This window comes from Podarcis vaucheri (genome assembly GCF_965113315.1).
Source record: "Podarcis vaucheri genome assembly, chromosome: 17".
Taxonomy (NCBI): domain Eukaryota; kingdom Metazoa; phylum Chordata; class Lepidosauria; order Squamata; family Lacertidae; genus Podarcis; species Podarcis vaucheri.
In genome coordinates this window covers 39,411,806-39,419,016 of record NC_138755.1, presented here as the reverse complement: position 1 = coordinate 39,419,016, position 7,211 = coordinate 39,411,806, and the positions used below count along the sequence as shown (strand labels likewise).

At 44.1% G+C, this 7,211-nt stretch overlaps 2 long non-coding RNA genes across 2 annotated transcripts in view; both read left to right on the top strand.

Moving 5' to 3' along the window:
- Nucleotides 1-7,211, top strand: part of LOC309522709 — a 289,900-nt gene that overhangs the window by 73,528 nt on the left and 209,161 nt on the right. The window lies entirely within an intron of this gene.
- LOC309522714 lies at nucleotides 51-2,507 on the top strand. The gene is made up of 2 exons (XR_014215164.1): nucleotides 51-340; nucleotides 2,280-2,507. It is a non-coding gene; the product is annotated as an uncharacterized lncRNA (long non-coding RNA).

Below are 7,211 nucleotides of genomic sequence, written 5' to 3'. Positions count from 1 at the left end.
TACCCAAGCGAATCCCGCTTGCGCTTCTGTTAATGGCCGCGGCCCCGGCTCGGCCGCCTGGGCTGGTGCGCGCGCGTCCGTCCCCTCGGCGCGCTCGCTCCCTCCCTCCGTGTCCCCGGGGGAGGTGGCAGCATTATCCCGGCTCAGGGCTTCTCGGAGATTGGAGTCCCTCTCGGGGGAAGAGAAGCAGCAGCGGGAGGAGGAGACAGAGGAGGAGGAGGAGGAGGAGGCGCGCCGTCCGTGCGCCGAGCCCGAGGGCGTCGCGCGCCTCCCATCGCCGCACCGGAGGGGATCCAAAGCGGCCTCGGGCCGGGGTGGAGACGCGGGCCCGGGGTAACAGGTGTGACGGCGGCAAGTGGGGGTGGGGGGTGGGAGGACGACGACAAGGGACGGAGGCAGGCCCTCGAGAGCGCGCGTCACGTCTGAACGGGAGCAGAACAGGAGGTGGGGGGTTGTGTAAGGCAGAGGAAGACGAATCGGCCACCGGCGGGAAGAGGCGTGCACCGCCACCAGGGGCCTGGGGTTGAAATTTGGGTTGTGCGGTCTTGGGGGGTGGGATCCGGGGACACGTGTTGGGCTGCTTCGCACGTATCGCGCCTTATCCGCAGGCGCAGAAGGTGATGCCAGCGCGCGCAAGCGTCGCCAGAGGAAATGCGGCCCCTGGTGTATCCCCGAGGAGAGAAAAGCCCTTGGGGCACGGAGGCAGCGCAATTCGGAATGGGAAAATGGCCTGGCACCCTCGTTTATGTACTTTGTGGTGCCCAGAGGAGGCTTTTAAAAAACCGGTTCTTTTCCAGGGCTTTTAATCTGCACTAGCTTTAATCTCGTTTATCGTTGCCATATATATTTCATGCTGCTTTTGTGCTTTGCCGTTGTCTTCTTTTATGGTATTAATGTTTAATCTGTTCTTAACATAGTGGTTAGCCTCCCTGGGAACCCAGTCATATAGGGTGCCTATAAATACTGGCAATAAATAAATCAAGTGTGGACATCATCTCTCTTCTGTGTAAAACAACAACAACCTTATCTGCTTCCAGACAGAGTCAAACTTGCTATAGTTCTGTAATCTTGCAGCAGTTGCAGAGGCCACCAAACCCAAAGGCTGCCCAAATCAAATGAGATTTTTATTCCTTTTATTTGGGTTGGGGAAAGGCATTCTATGTTGTCTCACCAAAGCTAGCCCAAGACATATTGCTGCCTGAAGCAAAGCAAAGGATAAATGCAGAAGATAACTGTTGACAGGACATCCTCTGCATCCAAGCACTTGAAATTAGGTGCCACAGAGCAGGCTAAGAGGCTGTTGGATGGATTTAGATGAGTAAGTATTTTATTTATTAATTATCCTCCCTCTTTCTCTCACTTGTGTGAGAATGCAAATACGTATTTCAGCAGAGAAAACTACCATCCGTGCACAGCTTATCTTTAGAAGTTTTTAGGACAAGGTTGCGTAACCTTCCGGAACAATTATTATATCTAATAATGCTTAAGGAGGCCTTGGATCCTCTGCTTTTATATGTTTCCCTCTTAACAAAGAAATCACTCTCAGACAGTTTAAGTAAACCAGAAAAATAGGAGGTTTACTCACCTTACATGTATTGCCAGGTTTCAACAGGTGCAGTGATGAAAACCAGACAGCAATAATCCTTAAAAGTTACAAAGGTCCATAGTCCAGTTCACAGGCAACCTACCTCATCATAGGTAAGAAGAAGAGTGTGAAGTGACAGGAAGGGATAGAGATTAACCCATTGTCTTTTTCCCCGCCACCAGGTTTGGGGATATGACATCATTAGAGTCCTCTCTATACAGTACAGGTTTTGAAACTCCATGGTGTCATTGCTCTTGTTGGTGAGTGTCTAGCAACCATGTCTTTGTGATATGGCTGCAGATTGTTCCATAGTGGCCACAGATCCTTCAACATCCCTCTGTCATTCCCCACCTCCCAGCATCTGCCACTTGAGGCAGTCATCCCACTCCTAAAGATAGGGCTGGCCCAGTGCCATCACTGGAAAAAACCCCTTTCCCTTCAACATCTCTTTCAAAAGGAAAAGGCTAGGAGATCATCCTTCATTAGGCTAATGGCTTTCTAATAGTTCCAGAATGATCCACTGATGGTTTCATCAATTAAAGCTAATGACAGGAGAGTTCAGAAGGTAACCCTCCCCAGCTGCTATTTGCCCCAAGGGAGTATGTGTAGGACTTACCAGTACCTGAATTATACTTGTAAGCCTTGAAGTGCAGGTCAAATAACAGGAAGTGTGTGTGTGATTTTCACTTTGCAGGGGAAAAGGTCTCTGGTACTGCTGCTCTGATAAAATGCAGGGAGCTGCTATCAAGTAAAATCAAGATGGGAGATTCTCTCACCCATTTCCCATGTCATGTGGTCCTGAGGAATACCTGCCAAGGCAACAGGTCCCAGAGAGCATTTTAATCCCCTTGCTTCAAAGCAGTGGGCAGCGCTATGTGTAAAAATCAAACTTTAATAAACACAATATGTATTTTGTAGGTGACCTCCTTTGTAGTGTTTTACTTTGAAATCTTTAAGATGATATTTTAGTTTCCTGTTATGTTGGTTTGACTGTATGCTCTATATTTGACTTTCTTCAGATTGTTTTATTGATTTAATATGCTATAAAAATATAAAACGGTATAGAAATAAAAAAAATTGTTGTTGTTGTTTAGTCATTTAGTCGTGTCCGCCTCTTCGTGATCCCCTGGACCAGAGCACGCCAGGCACTCCTGTCTTCCACTGCCTCCCGCAGTTTGGTCAAACTCATGCTGGTAGCTTCAAGAACACTGTCCCACCATCTCGTCCTCTGTCGTCCCCTTCTCCTTGTGCCCTCCATCTTTCCCAACATCAGGGTCTTTTCAAAATACAATGGTCATGTTGTGATTAGAGGTTTTTATGTAAAGCTAGGTTTTGAATACAACCCTTGGTCTTTGGGAGTATATAGAAATTCTTGTTAGAGCAGAGGTAGGCAGATTTGAATCTACCTTGTGGTTGCATTCCCCAAGATCCACCAACTAGATCTTGGTGGAATTAACTTTGGAATTAAAGAATTCTGACCACAGGAGTTCATTTTGAATACTAGAAATGAATGGAGTTCACAGCTCTCTCTCTCTCTCTCTCTCTCTCTCTCTCTCTCTCTCTCTCTCTTGTTACCACTCTGCCTTGCTTCTTTTTCATTTCAGCAACATAATTTAGGCTATGGGTGCTATTGTTAAATGACGGGGAGTCAGAAACCCTAGCCACCAAACTGCAAATCACCCAGAAATCCTGATTAAAATCAGAAATCAAGATAACGAACTTTTTATAAAAGAGTGGAAATGGTTTATTGAATGTTTATAAATAAACTGTAAACAGATAAGAACATTGGTAGGATTACTGTAATAACCTGCAGTTTTATAAGAGTATATATTTAAAGTAAATGAATAAATGAGTAAATTAAGTTAATTTGGAATATGCAGAAAATATATTTTAAAAAAAACAACAAATTTAAGGAACCACAGAAAGAGGGGGAAGGATGTCGAGTTTTGAAATGTTAACATGATTGTAATATTATTGAAATGTATAAAACTGAAAATCATTAATAAATCACCCAGAAATCCAGTGCTATTTTTTCTAGAAAAAGAGGTGCTGGAACTCACCACAGACACCTGCCTTGTTCTCTTATAATGGCAATGGCACCCACCTTAGAGGTGCTGGAACAGAGTTCTTGTGAGTGCTGGCTGAAATAAAAGCCCTGTAGAACTCTACCAATAAAACATAAATAAATAAACAAATCCCTATATACCTTCTGCCCACCAATGAGTTAAAGGCACTGTAGAATCTAGCAGACTCCATCCACCTTTCTGCTACTCTTTGCACATAAAAATATATTCAGCTTCATTTTCTCCTTCCCTCAATGCAGGAAATGCATTTTCTATAAGAAGCTGTCAGGGTAAACAAACCTAGTCTGGAAAGTAAGGTGCTTCTTAAGATCACCAACTGAGAACTGCAAACAAATGGAGCAAATAGCCTTAAATGAAAGGCAGTTAAAATGCTAGACAAGAAATATAAATAGCCGTACACATGAGTCATTGAGAGACGGGCACAAAAGAATGTGTGAGATGTTTCTCCATCACAGGCAGCCAGACATTCTCTCCATACTGAATCGTGGAAAACTAAGGTGGATTCCAGCAGTCACTGTTTACAACCCCTGGGGTTGGTAAGATGGCAACTGATGGTTCCTGCACCCATAGTAGATTCTAGTGTTCCTGGGAGACTGAGGTATAGATCTTAGTTGAGCTATGAACTTGCTACTTGGCCCTGTGCAAAAATCTCTCTCAGCCTCGATTCAACCTTTGTTGAATAAGCATTCTAATGACTCATCTTGCAAGTTTTTCTGGTTGAATGAGAGGAGCACTGCAAAGTACTTTTCACACAAAAAAAGGTGCTACCAAAATGAGTAATAATATTCTGATTGCCCTTAAAAACTTATTCCTTTTACTTAAATAGCAAATATGTGTCACAGGCTGTTTTCTCATTGCTTGTTTTCAACCAAGAGAATGAGAAAAATAAAATTATGGGAATTTATCACTCACTTCCTTCCCATATGTCACATTGACATGGAGAGCCAGAGAATAGCGCCTTACAGAAGCAAGTATGCAGGAGATCTGTCATCAGATGAATTTAGTAAGAGATTCTGGAGGGCCATAATTGGATCTCCTGACATTTTTTATTTTTACTTTAAAGTAGCTGCAGGGGATTCCCAATTTGATTGGAGCAACAGCACCAAATGAGGTTTTTGCATGTTGGCGCAATTTGAAATATTTAGAACCAATGTAGATAAACAATAGAAAGGTTCAGTTTTATTTTTATTTTTGTCCTTGACTGTTTCCCATTCAGATAATCCCTGTCCCTCAACGATCTTGTCCTCTGTCGTCCCCTTCTCCTTGCGCCCTCCATCTTTCCCAACATCAGGGTCTTTTCCAGGGAGTCTTCTCTTCCCATGAGGTGGCCAAAGTCTTGGAGCCTCAGCTTCAGGATCTGTCCTTCCAGTGAGCACTCAGGGCTGATTTCCTTCAGAATGGAGAGGTTTGATCTTCTTGCAGTCCATGGGACTCTCAAGAGTCTCCTCCAGCACCAGAATTCAAAAGCATCCATTCTTCAGCGATCAGCCTTCTTGATGGTCCAGCTCTCACTTCCATACATCACCTGACATCCTTCCGCAGGGCATGCAAGACAAAGCTGTTCCACCAGGCCTTTGGTCAGGGCGCAGCCTGACCCCCTCCTCTGGCAATCTACACAAAATTTTGCTTGATGGTTGCCATTAATTTGATTTAATTAATTTTAGAATGAATGTTTTGGAATGTTGGACTATTTTGACTGTTGTTAGCCGCCCTGAGCCCAGCTTCGGCTGGGGAGGGCGGGATATAAATAAAATTTATTATTATTATTATTATTATTACTGGGAAAACCATAGCTTTTAACTATACGGACCTTTGTTGGCAAGGTGATGTCTCTGCTTCCAACTCTACAGTTCCATAATTCTGTGTTCCCTCAGTGGGCTGTTTGCATTACTGGAAGAAGTCCCAGACTTTAACCAGGAAAGGGAGTATTCTCCCTTTGGTTTGTCAGCCCAGTCTGACTTTGGAACTAGGGCAATGAGAGCAATACCTATACCAACCAGGCTCCATTAGGTTAAAGGAACGTTGAGGTATGGAGAGGGAAAGGAGGTTTATGTTACCAATGTCTCATCTACAGTGACGTCTAAAGTCCACTCAACCATACAGGACAGCAGCATGCAAAGGGTGCCTACCATTGAAGAAGTGGCATAGAAGCCAAAACTCTTCTTTCTGGTAGAGTTGGCAGGACCCTTTCAAATGGTGAGTGCAGCCCAGATCCCTTGAAAACACAAGGATGCCCTGCATTGCTTGTGGAGGGCAATTGTTTTTGAGCCAGCCCTAAATGCATGATGCCAGAGTCCAGTCCTGGCGGTGAGAGGCAAAGGAGCAAATGTTGGCACACATTTCCCCCTCTCTCAGGGTTGTGTGAGACACTTGGGTAGCTGACAGGACAGCAAGTGAGGAGTTTAGGAAGGCACAGCCAAGAGTCGGAGGTGTGGTGGGACTGACACAGTCCGTACGGAATATATTGATGTGTGCTGCCAAATGCACAGGGCACCTGTCTGCAGCCAAGCAAGGAGCAGATATTGTCCTTTCTGGATAGGTGCTCTCAATAAATCTCCTAAAGTCCCCAAGCTGCATCAGTGCTGGCACATTTCAAGGTCGCCCAAAGAAGTCGCAGCAAAAATTCACAAGGTAGGTCTCAAAATTCTTTATTACGGAAGTGTGATAGAAGTGGCTCTGCACTTTGAAAGGGGAGCGACAACTATGACCTAAATAAACAGCAAGAAGGAGAAGAGCAGCTTCTCTGGGCATAAAAGAATACTGAAAAGGTAAAGATGGGATCTGAAACCAAGATACTTCAATGCTACTTTAGTTCATTAAACAATCCACGGCCTTTTAAACAGGGGGGTGGGGGGAGCAGCTATTGTTTTTGTTTGTGACTATGCTATATATTTTTGGGGTTTTAGTAAAAGGCGAAAGATTTATACGATCTGAAGAGAAACCAGAGTATTTCACTCCTTTATTGTGAATAGCATTTTATAGAGGTATAAATAACTGTAAATATGAAAAGAGGCAAAGGATTTTTTTCCTTGGTTATATGTATTTTCTTTTTCCTTTGTATTTTATTTTGTGGTAAATATGTATGTTTTCTAATTTGTACTTAATAAAAATTACTATTAAAAATATTTTTGGGTTTTTATATTGTAAACTGTCCTGTGATCTTTGGATGAAGGACAGTATAGAAATAACAACAACCTGCTTGTAAGAGTCTAGATCAGAGTTTCCCAAACTTGGGCTTCCATCTGTTTTGGGACTACAATTCCCATCAACCCTGACCATTGGTCCTGCTTGCAAGGGAACAGCTTGGATTGGCTGGCTAAACCGGGTGGGGGTAGCCGATGGGTCTGAAATCCTAGGTGAATTAGGGACATCCCCTGCATGCAAAGACAGGATCCAGAGGGTTGAGCAGGCAAGACCAATAGGGGGTCCAATGGTCACAGGCAGTTTCTATATGTACTGTAGAGTGAAGTGAGCGATGGATGGGGCTCATCAACCTGGGAAGGTAGCCCACCTAGGAGAAGGAAAACTCGGATCCTAAACTT